Genomic DNA, 14,814 nt, shown 5'->3' with positions numbered 1-14,814 from the left:
TGGAGCTGGGGCACGCGGCCGTGATAATGGACTAATCCCCCGCCCCTGTGTCCTCATTCACTATTGGCATTGCGGCGCCCTCGTCCTTGCACCTGCACGCCCGGGAGAGGCACACAGGGAGGGAAAGCGAACGGGCGGGCGGGCAGGCAGGAGCCGTTGGAAGGGGGGAGGGCTCCCATAATCCCGGGCGTCGGTTGAACCGTTAGGGCCCAGCTACCGGGGTCTCGCGCCCGGCCCTGCTGCCCCCGGGCCTCTCCTCTGGGCCCATGGAGCTGCCCGCAGTCCACAGGTGTCTCCAAGTGAGTGAGGCGCTGGGGCAGCTCCGAGGCGGGAGGCCCCGTTTGCCCCCATGCGGCGCCTCAGCAGCCGGCGGGCCGGGGCTGCCTCCTGTGAACGGTGGAGCTGCCCCCGGCTCCGGAAGAGGCTCCGCCGCGGCTGCCCCCTTGTGTCCGCAGCAGGCGGCTCGCGGCCCCGGTCCAGCGTGCGGGGTCCGGTGCTTGGTACAGAACTGCTGCCCCGTAGCGCTGCTCTGCGCATGCTCGGCAGCTCTGCTGAGCTATACATTGCTGCCGACTAATCCCCCAGGGGGTTAGCAACGGAGAAAGGAGGCTGAACAGAGCGGGGGTCGGCGGGGAACTGTCGGACTGTGCTACTTGCGGGAGCAGGATCTCATAGGAGCAGTTCCTTACGATTGTACCGGCCAGTAGCTGCTACAAGGAGCAGTTCTGTAGAAACCTTACTAGTTTTAGCTGCCCCCCTTCCCTAGTTAACCACGTTGATATTGTTCTTTACAGCTGATGTACAGGAGGCACCCTGTTAGCTGCATTTCCAACAGCAGGATAAACCTAGGGATCTGTTTAAGGGCCAAGTCCATCATGCATGTATACAAGTCATTTTACTTGCCTAAATCCTGATTGATCAAAGTAGAGAAATACATGCCTAACTTGGTCTCAGACTTAAGTGAAATTATTTCCATGCTAAAATTAGATGAGTAAATTTTTGAGAAATCCGTCTCTTAATTCGTCATTCAATTGGCTCCATAAGGGCTCGCTTCCATGGATATGACTAGGACCAGGCCCTTAGTTTGTAAGTATGTTTAGGATAAAAGGAGATGAACACATTAATTGCTCACTGTGACCACTTGGCATTTAAATTGTTAAATTATTTCTGTTGTTTTCATTATGTGTGTTTAGCTCTTGCATGTTTACAACATCTTAAACTACTCTCTTGCTGATTAGGAGATGAAGTGAATACTGTATAGTATCTAAATATAAACTTCTTAAGGTCTAGCTGTTACTATTTGGATTTACAATAGCCTAATTCATACCTCCCAATTTGAAGTGTACTTTTTTATTTTTAAAACTTATTTTATAATAACCTTATGATCCTGATCCTGCAAACATTTACTGCATCCTTAATTTTAGTTGCTTGAGTAATCTAGCTGATTTCAATGGGACAACTTATATGTAAAAATAATCAAAAACACAAGTGTCTTCAGAAATAAGCCTGATCAAGTTAGCAGTGTTGGCTGGGCAACAGTGCTGCAAAAAAGAATCTTTGGTTAATAGTGGATCACAAACTGAAAATGAGTCAACAGTGTGAAGTTGTTACCAAAAAGGCAAGTGTCTTTCTGGGACATATTAACAGGTGTGCCATCTGTGTGTCATGGCAGATAATTATTCTCTGTAACAGGCGTGCCATGTGAAAAATGGCAGGTAATAGTTCCCTGCTTGACACTGAAAAGGCCCTAGCTAGAGCACTACAGGTTGTACCTTCCTAAATGGGGATTCTCTTGTCCACCATGGATGTTCCTGGACCAGAGAGCCCAGGGGCAGGGAGGTCAGTGGTGGTCCAGGAGCCTTGGGACAGAGGGCTTAGGCAACCTGGGGAGTCCTGCGGTGCAGTGAGGAGCCCTACAGCAGCTGGTTCTGGCAGCATAAGGAGCCCCATAGCATAGGGCTCTGAAGGTGTGGGGAGATCTAGTGTCCCAACAGCAGGGGCTCAGGTGGTGTAGGGAGCCTTGTGGAGTGCCTAGGAGCCCTGAAGCAGGGAGCTCAAGTGGCTTGAAGGGCTCTAGCAGTGCAGCCAGGGGCATGGCAGGGGCCCAGGCAGTGGAAGAGCCCTGCAGCAAGGGGCTCAGGTGGCATGGGGAACACTGCAGCAAGGGGGTCCAGCAGTGCATCTGGAAGTCCCAGGGCTGAGGGGTCTGGCAGCAAAGCTGGCTCAAGGCGGAGGGCTGGGAAGTCAGCAGGGGCCAGAAGTGGAAGCCTGCGGGTACCTGGGAGGCCAGTGACAGAGGACCTCTTGATTTGGCAAATTCCCTTGTTCAGGATGGTCAGGTCCCATGGATGCTGGACCAGGGAGGTCCAACCTGTATGTCCATTCTAGGATGCTACATTTTAAAAAGTTGTGAACAAATCAAGAGTCCAGAGGGGAGCAAAAAAAGTAAGGGACCTGGAAATATGACTAATAAGGAGCGATTGAAAGATTGAGCATGCTTGATCTAGAGAGAAGACTGAGGGCATGGGCACAAGAGCTTTCAAATATATAAAATATTACAATAAAGAGGATGGTCTCACTGATCAATTGGTCTCCATGTCCAATGACAATGTAGGATAAGAAACAGTCATGTTAGTGTTAGCAAGGGAGATTTGGGTTAGCTATTAGAAAGCTTTTCCTAATTTTAAAGATAGTTGAATAGTGGAATAAACTACTTAAAAAGATGAAAACTATGTAAACATTTGAATTGCTTCTCATCCTAAAGCTATTTATATATTAAGAGCTTCAATAGAACTAATTATATATAAAAACAAGTACATGTGTGGTTACAGAGTCGAGACCTATATTTCTCCAAATATAGCCCAAATGCATGAGTACTTTCTCGCTTCTTTTTGTGTATAGAAATGCATTTGAAAATTTCATTTGGTGAATGTTTTTCTCTTACTTTCCAGCTTAGTGATGAAAACGAACAGCTACTTAAGAAATTGAAAAGACTGCGTAGAAAAAATCAAGAGCTAGAAAATGATTTGATTCAGATCCGGGAGAAAATGCATCTGCAGCAATTCATGCATGTCACAAGCAGAGAGTAAGAATTATTTCCGTAGATTCAAGTCTCGATTTGAGAGTTGGACCTGAGTGCAGGGGTGAGAATGCCATGCAGAACATGGATACTTGTCCCCTATGTCATCTTTTAGAGGGGCCATTAAACCAAGTTGTTCTGTTTATCTTTGGTGGTTGTCTACACAAGGGAAAAAAGATTATACAAATCTTGGTTCACTGCTCAAGAAAGAGTAGAGGGCAATCCTGATGCTTGGGACAGAATTAACCCTGTCAGTGCAATAGCAAATTGCATATGAAAGATAGAAAGTACGGCAAGAGATCACTTTGGCTTAACCAGGATATCTTACATGATCTAAAAATCAAAAGGAGTCCTATAAAAAGTGGAAACTAGGTCAAATTACGAAGGATGAATATAGGCAAATAATGCAAGTATGCAGAGGCAAGATTAGAAATGCAAAGGCACAAAATGAGTTCAGTCATAAAGAGTAACAAGAAGACATTCTACAAATATATTAGAAGCAAGAGGAAGACCAATGGCAGGGTAGGCCTCTGCTCAGTGAAGAGGGGGAAAACAATAAAAGGAAACGTGGAAATGGCAGAGGTCTTAATGACTTCTTTCACTTTTTGTCAAGAAGATTGATGGTGACAGGATGCCTAACATAGTGAGTGATAGTGGAAATGGGGTTGGTTTAGAAGTTTAAAAAAAGAACAAGTAAAAAATTATTTAGAAAAGTTAGATGTCTGCATGTCACCACAGCCTGATGAAATGCATCCTAGAATACTCAAGGCGCTGATAGAGGAGGTATCTGAGCCTTAAGCTATCATCTTTGAAAATCATGGAAGTTGGGAGACATATTAGAAGACTGAAAAAGGGAAAATATAGTACCCATCTATAAAAAGGGAAATAAGAACAACCCAGTAAATTACAGACCAGTCAGTTTAACTTCTATGCCAGGGAAGATAATGGAGTAAGTAATTAAGAAATTCATCTGCAAACACCTGGAAGATAAGAAGATGATAGATAACAACCAGCATGGATTTGTAAAGAACAAATCATGTCAAACCAATCATAACTTTCTTTGATAAGATAATAAGTCTTGTGGATAAGGGAGAATTGGTGGATGTGGTATATCTAGACCTCAGTAAAGCATTTGATACAGTCTTGCATAACCTTTTTATTAATAAACTAGGGAAATACAACCAAGATGGGACTACTGTAAGGTGGGTTTATAAATGGTTGGATAACTGTTCTCAGAGAGTAGTTATTAATGGCTCAGAGTCATGCTGGAAAGGTCATAACAAGTAGGGCTCCACAGAGGTCTGTTTTGGGACCAGTTCTGTTCAATATCTTCATCAACGATTTAGATATTGGCATAGAAATTATACTTATTAAGTATGCAAATGGTACCAAGCTGGGAGGGGTTGCAACTCCTTTGGAGGATAGGGTCATAATTCAAAATGCTCTGGACAAACTGGAGAAATGGTCTGAGGCAAACTGGATGAAGTTTAATAAGGACAAATGCAAAGTACTCCTCTTAAGAAGGAACAATCAGTTTCACACATACAGAATGGGAAGCAACTGTCTAGGAAGGAGTACAGCAGAAAGGGATATAGGGGTCATAGTGGACCATAAGCTAAATATGAATCAGCATTGTGACACTGTTGCAAAAAAAGCAAACATGATTCTGGGATGCATTAATAGGAGTGTTGTGAGCAAGACACGAGAAGTAATTCTTTTGCCCTACTCTGCACTAATTAGGCCTCAATTGGAGTAGTATGTCCAGTTCTGGGCACCACATTTTGAGAAAGATGTGGAGAAATTGGAGAAGATCCAGAGAAGAACAACAAAAATTATTAAAAGTTTAGAAAACATGTCTTATGAGGGAAGACTGAAAGAATTGGGCTTGCTTAGTTTAGAAAAGAGAAGACGGGACATGATAGCTGTTTTCAAGTATCTAAAAGGGAGTTACAAGGAGAAGGGAGAAAAATTGTTCTCCTTGGTCTCTGATGATAGGACAAGAAGCAATGGACTTAAATTGCAGCAAGGGAGGTTTAGGCTGAACATAAAAAAAACTTGTCAGGGAAGTTAAATACTGGAATAAATTGCCTAGGGAGGTTGTGGAAGCTCCATCACTGGAGATATTCAAGAGCAAGTTAGATAGGCATCTGTCAGAGATGATCTAGAACAGGGCTACTCAACTTTGGAAGCTTCAGAGCCCACAATGATACAGCACATGCTGAGGACTGCAACTTAAATGTGGTTGCATACACATGCAAATAGGTTATTTCACACTGATGGGCAGAGCTCACTGAGCTGCGGCGAGCCCCGCTCGCCAGCCGCACGGTTCAGCACACTGCGCATGCGCTGATCGTGCTGTGGCGCTGTGCCGGGCTATAATCTACTCGCCCGTGGCGAGTAGATTACCTTAATTGTTGAACCCTGCTGATGGGCATTAAAATTGAGGAAAGACTACACAACACACAGGCCCCATTTAAGTTAAGGATGTTAAGTATCGACTGATTAATCGAATAGTCGATGCATTTTGCATCGGGTATTTGATTAGCCAATAGGGCGCTTGTGCCTTTGCATTTGTCAGCTGGGGAGCCTGATGCTGGGCTCCCTGAAGTCTTTCAAAGTGTCAGCGCCACATGGAGCCCGGGATCAGTGGGGGAATCTCCAACTGATCCCAGGCTCCCCATGGCGCTGCGGATTTGAAATGCTGTGAAGAGCCTGATGCTGGACGGAGTCCAGGGTCAGTGGGGGAGTCTCCATGTGGCTCTGCCCCCTTTGAAATGCCGCGAGGAGCTTGACATCAGGCTTCTTGCGGTGTTTCAAAGCAGCAACGCTGCTTGGAGCCTAGGGTCTGGACAGCAAAGGGGAGGGGGGAGCAACTAGTCGACTAGTCCGTCACATCCTAATTTAAGTCAGTTCTGTTGATATTAATAAAATGCAATTTCTACCCATATGACAGCCCTTTTAATGAGCAATGACAGTTAAGGAATTTAACTACTAAAACGCTTATCAACAGAAGACCATTATATTGACTACTTTTTTGTTTTGGCTCTCACCCACGGGCCAAATGTTGAATAGCCCTGATCTAGAAGCTGTTTAGTCCTGTCGTGAGGGCAGGGGACTGGACTCAATGACCTCTAAAGGTCCTTTCCAGTTCTAGTGTTCTATGATTCTATTAAATTGTGATATCTGTGCTGCATTTGCTTACTCAGTGTGCAACCAGTATCCAACTTAATAGAAAGTGCTGTAGGATTTTTTGATGGCAAGTAAACCATCAGTGGATAAAATGTGCAATACTTTTATTAGTGCTATTTAAAACATTTGGATGTGAAAATTTGACTTTTGAAAAGTTGTGGTGCTTTGAACAGTAGCTAGATAGCAGTCTGTGTCTTTTCCCATAGGACTTTCCATGAAAAATATGAAAAGCAAAAACTTGTATTTTGAGATCAAAAGAAAAATGTCTTCATTTATTCTTCTTTGAAATGTTCCCATCAGAGAGTTCTGAAATCTGTTTGCATTGTTGAGTGGGAGAAAGATCATCCATAAGCTGTTGCATTTATCTTAAGTGTTCAGGTTCAAACAGAATCGCACTTATGGCATAAAGGAGGTAGCAGTCACAACAAGGACATTAAAGTAGAAAGTGAAAGTGCCAGGTAAGTTCTTCTGGGGTCTTGCTTATTTACAAGGCTAATAAAACATTTATTACCTCAGTGGAATTAGCATACTTTAAGGGATGTATATGGTGATTTACTTCTCTTGGGTAGAATATGGAGAATATTATTAATGAGAAATGTAATTTATGTATATTAGATTTTGCTTGAAAGTAACTTTCAGTATGTTTGAGGGATTCAAATTCATAGAATCATAGAGCTGGAAGAGACCTCAGAAGGTCATCAAGTCCAGCCCCCTGCTCTAGGCAGGACCAATCCCAACTAAATCAACCCGGCCAGGGCTTTGTCAAGCCAAGACTTAAATACCTCTAGGGATGGAGACTCCACTACTTCTCTAGGTAACCCATTCCAGTGCTTCACTACCCTCCTAGTGAAATAGTTTTTCCTAATATCCAACCTGGACCTCTCCCACCACAACTACATTATGCTATAGAAGTTCTTACATTATGCTATAGAAAGGAAAATTCATTCTGTTTAAGTATTGCGAAAGGGAATGCTAGGTCACAGACAATGAAACTAAAGAAAAATGTATAAGGGTTGAGTAGAAATTTTGTATTGGGGAAAAATAGAAGGAAATGGGGAATAGGAATGTCAACATTTAGTCAAATACATGATTAATTGACAAGTCTGGTCTTATCGGTTAATCTTATCGACTACATGCATCATGTATCATATATGTAGCAGAGGCAGTGGGGGGAAATGGGGGGAATCGGTGCCATGGGGAGCAAGCTTTTAAGTTGGCTCCCCGTGACCACCAGATCCACAGAGCTGCCTGCCCCCCTCTGATAGAGAGGCAGAAGCACAGAGAGTGAGGAGGGTAGGCAGGAGCTAGAACATGCAGGAAGCTGGCTCACGTAAGCCGCTTTCCCCCAGCCTCCATGCTGCTGCCTCTCTATCAGAGGCATCAGCGGGGTTGGTGGGGAGGGGACGAGAGGCTGCTTCGGAGCAGCCTCTGTCAGCAGTGGGCCCAGGCCTGCCACGAACAGAGACCGCTCCATGCGATGCATTCATATTTCACTTTATGGGCAGATTGTAAAAAAAATAAATCTTATACACCCTGAAAAGTTTCCGAATTTCTCTTTTCTAACTCTAGCTATGAGATGTTTCACTGAAAAGTTAGTAAAATACATTTAACATACCAATTATTCCATATAAGTATCCTATGTTTCATAAGATTGAGAAATAAATGTATCTGTAAGAAACCTTCAAGAGTTTGGGTATATAGCTTTATAGAAAACTGAGGCTTTATTATAGTTGGTTAAAAAGCCAGGGTTCTTCATATAGCCAGCAGCATCTTGTGCTCAGTAAAAGTCCAGTCCAATGTGCATTGAAGTCAGTAACCTCTGGGTCAGGTTTGAATAGTCCAGTTCTCAGTCCATGAAGTCATTGGGTCTACTCATACGGATAAGGGTTGCAGGTATAATCCATACATTACTGTTTTTGTTGATGTCTAACATTCAGCTTTTTTGGTTAACTGTGTTGCATTTATTTCATAAATATGCCCACTCAAATACAGGTTGAACTTCTCTAGTCTGGCACTCTCTGGTCTGGCAACATCCATGGTTGGGCATGATCTAATTAACTGGATGTCCACTTATCATGGGAGTGGGCAAGTTTCCTGTGGTTCCATAAAGCTTGTTTACAGCAACAGTCTTGACTCTCTGTGTTCTGTTTTATTTAGCTCTAATTTACCCCTAAATATCTTCTAAGAGCCCACTAAACAGTAGAAGCGTTGGTAATGCTGCTAGACAATAATGACCTCCTGTGATCTGGCAAATTCTCTGGTTCAGCACTAGTTAGGTCCTGAGGGTGCCAGATGAGAGAGGTCAACCTGTATCAACATTCTTCTTATATACAATAATATAAATAACTTGGGTTATAAGATTATACTCCATTTCTAGGAGCTAATGAGCACATTAATACTATAATAGGAAAATCCATACGTATTCACTAATTAATCTATGGGCCTGATTTATGTAGACTCAGAGCTATGAAATATAACTACAATCCAAAAGGTTTCTGTATAACTAACATATTACCAAATGTGAGCAAGTTCTTGCTTGCTTGCTTTTATGATGGATTAAAATGGTAGTTTGCATGCTATATTCAGCACTTCACACACATTTCTCTGTTACCAGAATACTTCAGATGTATAATAAACTGCAGAAATGTTATGTCAGAGAAATCAAAACAATCCAGGAACAAAGTGAAATAATTAAAAATCTCACTGTAAGTAGTGACTGTTCAGTGTATTTCAGATAAGTTAATGCAACACTTAAAGACAAGTTTTGAGCTTTCCTAGTGTTCATATACATGGTCACATATTTTTCTCCTCCTCTCTCTCTCTCTCTCTCTCTCTCTCTCAAATGTCCTCTTCTTTTCCTTGTGGAGTTCACTGGTGAATGGATCTATTTTGACGTTGAGAGTTAATTCTGTCACTGCTCTTTTTGGTCTCAACTTTAATGTTGATTGCATTTAGGTTATTTTTGTAGATATTTGTAAGAATTGACTCAATCCCACAGAGTTAAGTGTTCATTATGGTGGGTTAAACACCATTTTTGTTATTGCCAGAAAAAAGAGTTGTATAATTGTTACAAAGTTTAAAAACTTCATATTAATATTCATAGTGACAGATATGGAAATGTAGCAACTAAATAAGGAAAATTGTATTTTAATATTTTATTTTTTAAAAAGTGTGTCATGCTGTACCTGGCAATATTATGTAATGTTGCAAATTAACATTTCCTTAATACATTTAAGTTTTTTAAGTTCCTCTTCAGATGTATGCACACTGGTTGATCATTTTACAAAGTGGAGTGTCATAGTTGTTGGGTGGCTAATACCAGTAGGGTCATATCAGGACTAGCGTAAAGTGTTTCACTTTTTTGTGGTAGGGGTGGTATTTCCTATTTGTGAGTGTGTATTTATAACAGACTTTTTAAAATTGGTGTTTGTGGATTTTGCTGCTTATCCTTAATGCTTTTTCTGGTAAATTCTGTTGTAAATTAGGTATTTAAAACCTGAATTGGTGTTTGAGAGATATTGCTAATCACATAAAGCTGAGATCGATATTTTTGTACACTTCTGCTTTAAGTTTTCTATTTTTTTAAAATTTAGATTAACATTCATGAGCTAAAGCATCAGCTTCAAGGCCAAAAGCAAATAATTGAACAGCTGGAATGTAAAAAGGTCTCCCAGAAGGACAACGCTGTTTCTGGAGTAAGAACTCCAACAGCAGAGACAGAAGTAACAATATCTCACAGATGCTTGTGTAAAAAAGGAGCCTGTCCTTGCAGATATTTAGGTAATTGATATGTGTGGCAGTTTACAAAGCAAACATTGACTTCCTGCTCTGATACTTTTCTACATGTCATGCCTCATCAAAAAGAATGCATGTCAGCTTAATACACAGGACTCAGTCAAGACCATATGTTTCTCTTAGCCCTTCTTGTAGTATCTGAAGAGCTATTAAACTTTGAAAAATGGCTATATGAAAATGGACCCAGCTGATCAATAGATCTACATTGTGTGGATTTAATCTCGTATCTTTTTATTTTAGTGACAAAAAAAACTTCTGCTGCATTTTTCTTTTGCTTAAACATACAAAGTCAGTGTAGCCCAGAGAAAGGAGCTATAGTCTGTATCCAGGGGCGGCCCTAGACTAGCTGCCAGCAACTGGCACCCTAGGCGAACTATGCAATCGGTGCCCCCACCTCCAAACCCCTCAATGATATTGCGCTACCATTTGGTGCCCCATTTAACTTGGCACCCTAGGCAAACGCCTAGTTCGCCTATATGGACAGGCCATCCCTGTCTGTATCTTGTGCATCTGCACAGGCAGTGGGTGAAAGCCCAGCTGGGGAAAGCAAGCCTCAGCTTCTCTGCGCCCCTTCCACCTGAGACCCGACCCTGGAGCCAAGCCCTGCTTACCCCCAGCCAGATTCTTCCTGGTCACGTGGAGGGCTGGGGTTGCTGTGCTGCAGCCCCGACCTGGCCCTCCCAGCGGTCAGGGAGCAGGATTACTGTGCTACAGCCCCAGCCTTCACTGGCAGCTGGGGAAGCTGGGTTGCCATACTGCAGCTGCAGCCTTCAGTGGTCAGGTGTGTAGGCAGTTTTGGGAAGGCTATGCCTTCCCTTGCCTACATTACCAGTCACCCATGTTTATCGGCATTATTATTTACTATATCATTATCAGCTGTACGCATAAACCCATTGAAGGCAGTCTTGTTGCATACTTTTGACTTCAGAATCTTAACGTTTGATGATCTTATATGAGGGAACCAGATTTTAACAAACACCCCTCCCTCCTTTTTTTGAACTGTAAAACTGGGCACTTTTCTTATGGCTGTTGAGACAAATGTAGACCCCACACAGTGTAATTTTTATACTAGCAATAGTATTCTATTCATTTTAAAATAGAGCAGAATGGAACAGGATTATATTTAACTTGAATACCCAAATTAGTACTGTGACATCAAGCTTTTTATTTAAAACTAAGAATTCACTGCAATTCTACAGAAAGTTCTCATCCAGTAACAGATGGCATAACCCTCTCATGTCTCAGAAGATCTCATCTTACCTCCAGAATCCTCAAATCACATGTGAGAGCAGAGTTTGTTACTTTTAGATCAAATGCTAGCAAGCAAAAATATCAGAATTGGTCTTTAAAAATTCACATGGAAACTATCCACGTGGCAGATCCTATGATCTTGTAGTTGCTGGAAATGGGTAGGGTCAGTTTTTAATTATACATATTTTTTTCTAAAATATTAGCTGTAATTTGCATCACAATAACACCAGACATCAGATATAGTATATGGTTATGACAGATGTGTGAGAAGTCATTGTAATAAATACAATATGAATTTTTAATTTGAATATAGAGGTATTGTTGCTTGAAATTCAAAAGCTGAAGGAAAAAAATGAGAAGTTGTCCAGAGAAAGGAAAATGCAAAGAAATGAATTAGCTGCATTAGACAAGGTAACTTGCTCTTAGGATGAATTCAGTAATAGATACACTTATAAAACTAACTTCGTACTGTGTATTACCCATAAATGATATATTTGCTGTTGTACAAATTTACTCTAACATGTGTTTGCTTGATAGTATTTTAAAAAGCAGTACAGACCAACAATTCTTGCAAAGTCTTTGGTTTAATTTCTATGCATACTTGTTCAGGAAGAGGAATTCAGATGTTGTTCTGCTTTTAAAGTGACCCCAATATAAAAGAGAATCCACTGTTTGATTCTCTTGTGGATCCACTTTTATATTGGGGTCACTTTTGTCTCTAGTCCTCCACTTTGTTGATAAATCAAGAGAGATTATTTGCTCCATGTTAGAGACACTGAAATGTAAATTCTTTATGATTGATTTAGTTCTGTCCAACAGGTAGTTAGATGAAGAAAAAAGGGGAATTAATGGAAAGTGTTGGTAATTCTTGAAATGATCTAGTAAGGGTTAGAGGCCTAATCTTACTATTCATCTGAATTATTTGAATATGCAGATGAAAATTTTCTTCATTGTTAGCAGCAGTTTTCCTTTAAACTGTTTTTAGATATTTGTATTTGCATAAAGCTAATTATTTTAGTTTTGTCTTTTAAATTGGAGGACTAACATTAATCCATTGGCTTTTGGACTGGGACACTTGCAGCACATGAGGGGTCATTGACATTCAACTGATTTGGGAACTTAGTGCAGTTAGGTACTTTTGAAAATTTTACTGTCGGTGTGGAGAGAATAATCCTAATATATAGCCATGAATGTTTTTTGAAAAGTAAGTTCAGATACTGATACAACTTTTCACTTGTTTTTAGTATTAACTTAGTGCTTCTTCTTAAAAAAGTACTGCTTTGTCCTGTGATTCACAACAGCTTCAACAAGCTAAACAGATTTTAGTTGGGTAGTGCATACAGATCCGGCAGAAAGTGGTGTTGGTGATTCATTGTGTGTGATTGTTTTCTAAGAATTGTTAGTGAGTCACTGTGGCCCACCCTGATGTTTTATTTAGGAATGGGGTTACTATGTGATTGAAAATCTCGTTTTTCAGATGAGAGAGAGAGCTGAGGACTTGATTATTTGTCACTAAAATGATTGCTATTTATATAATAGTAGCCAAAAACCTGTGATATCACATGGGTGTGAGAATTGGGTCACATAATCCACAGACTCATACAACCAATACAACTGTTGCATACAAATTAGCCATGTAAGAACAGCAGTGATTGGTTGAGTTACTTCTAATATCATAGTGGTCCATGACTCTTGGATTGACATAGAAGCTGCACATCACAGAGGTATATAATTCATAAGGATTTCAAAGTTGGACAGCAGAACAGTGAATCTTAGTGGTGACTGAACCTGGTAATATTCTGAACAAAAAGAGCTCCCAGCTATGCTTAAAGCTCCCAGCTATGCTTATAGCTGTTTCCTTCTCGTCACCTTGACTCAACTGATTGCTGGGCTCTGCTCCTCAGGGCACTGGGGCTGCTGCAGCTTGGTTGCCACAGGACTACTTGGACTCTGCTGTCCTGGGGCCTCCACAGCTTTGCAGGGGCTGCTGGGGCTACTGTAGTTCTTGGGAACTGGGACTGTCACGGCCCCGGGGCTGCTGCAGCTTTGGGGATGCCAGAGCTTTGCTCCCCAGGGCTACTGGGGTTGCCTGGCTCCTTGTGGTTCAGGCTCCTTGGGGCATCAGGGTTGCCACGGCTCCACAGGTCCAGGATTGCCAGGGCAGCCATGGCTCTGTTCTGCAGGGCTGCCTGGGCTCCCCTTCCCGGTGCTGCAAGGGCTGTTGCAGCTCCACTGCCCCAGGACAGCTGTGACTCCGCTATCCCGGGGCCGCATAGTCTCCCATGGCTCTGCTGCCCCCACCTGACCTACTGCTGGTCCATTGCCGTGGGCCTGCCAGGGCTCCGCTGTCCTGTGGCCGCAGGGGCTGCTGGGGCTCTGTTGCCCTGAGGCTACTGGGGCTGCAGTGTTGCAGTTAGTTGTCTCATATCAATTCAGAGCTAGTTGCAGTCTCCCTGGTGACCAAAGTTATTCCTACATGTATAACTTGAAGCAAACTCTGAGGGTATGTCTACACTAGCCCCCTAGTTCGAACTAGGGTGGCTAATGTAGGCATTCGAAGTTGCAAATGAAGCCTGGGATTTAAATATTCCGGGCTTTATTTGCATCTTCCCGTCTGGGTGCCATTTTTAAATCCCCCTAGTCCAAACTAACTGCCTGCGGTTACATTCCACGAGGTGTAACAGTTAACTCGAACTAAGGACTTAGTTCGAGTTAATGTTTGACTGCCACGTGTAGCCGTAGGCAGTTAGTTCGGACTAGGGGGATTTAAAAATGGCGCCCGGATGGGAAGATGCAAATAAATCCCGGGATATTTAAATCCCGGGCTTCATTTGCAACTTCGAATGCCTACGTTAGCCACCCTAGTTCGATCTAGGGGACTAGTGTAGACATACCCGCAGGGTGTATTTACATGGCCCTCAGGAGCAAGTGTCTGAGCCCAGGTTGAGATTGCTCTGTTCCACTAAAAATGGCTGTGTAGATGTAGCGGCTCAGGCTTTGAAGCCTGCCTCCATCTCCTGCCTGAGCTGCCATGTCTGTACACCTATTTTTAGAATGCAGTGTAAGTCTGAGTCTGTCTGCTGGGGCTGTGAGACTCGCTGTGTCTGTACCCTGAGAAGTAGGCTCAAGCAGGGGAAAATTATAATCTTCCAATGCCTAATGGGAAATGTAACTTAAGAAAAAAAAATCAATACTGAATTTTCTTTTTTAGGAATTTTTCGACGAGATAGAAGATTTAAAGTATGCTCTTCAACAATCAATACAACTGAATGATCAATATGAAAAGTGCTTGAAATGCATAACTTCAACATATGGACTTGCTTTTGCAGCACCTTTTGTAACTAGTAATAGTCATATAACTTAATAGAAATTAAACATTTAATTTAGATTTAGAAGGTTGAATTCTCTCCCAAAACACAGACCAACTTGGTTACGAGGTTAGCAGTTCATTTTCCAAAATAAAAACTTGATTATCTTGACACTCACATGCAATTTTATGA

The 14,814-nt window shown here is 42.1% G+C and overlaps 1 pseudogene across 1 annotated transcript; it reads left to right on the top strand.

The window, feature by feature from the left end:
- Nucleotides 1–14,799, top strand: LOC149525303 (uncharacterized; annotated as a pseudogene). Its single transcript, XR_016348796.1, has 7 exons — nt 1–299; nt 2,952–3,085; nt 6,640–6,726; nt 8,883–8,973; nt 9,862–10,048; nt 11,628–11,725; nt 14,526–14,799. The product of XR_016348796.1 is annotated as an uncharacterized LOC149525303 (transcript).
- The last annotated feature ends 15 nt before the right edge of the window (nt 14,800–14,814 follow it).

Source organism: Pelodiscus sinensis, chromosome 2, assembly GCF_052426305.1.
Source record: "Pelodiscus sinensis isolate ZL-2025 chromosome 2, ASM5242630v1, whole genome shotgun sequence".
In the NCBI taxonomy this organism is placed as follows: domain Eukaryota; kingdom Metazoa; phylum Chordata; order Testudines; family Trionychidae; genus Pelodiscus; species Pelodiscus sinensis.
This window is presented reverse-complemented; position numbering and strand designations above follow the sequence as displayed.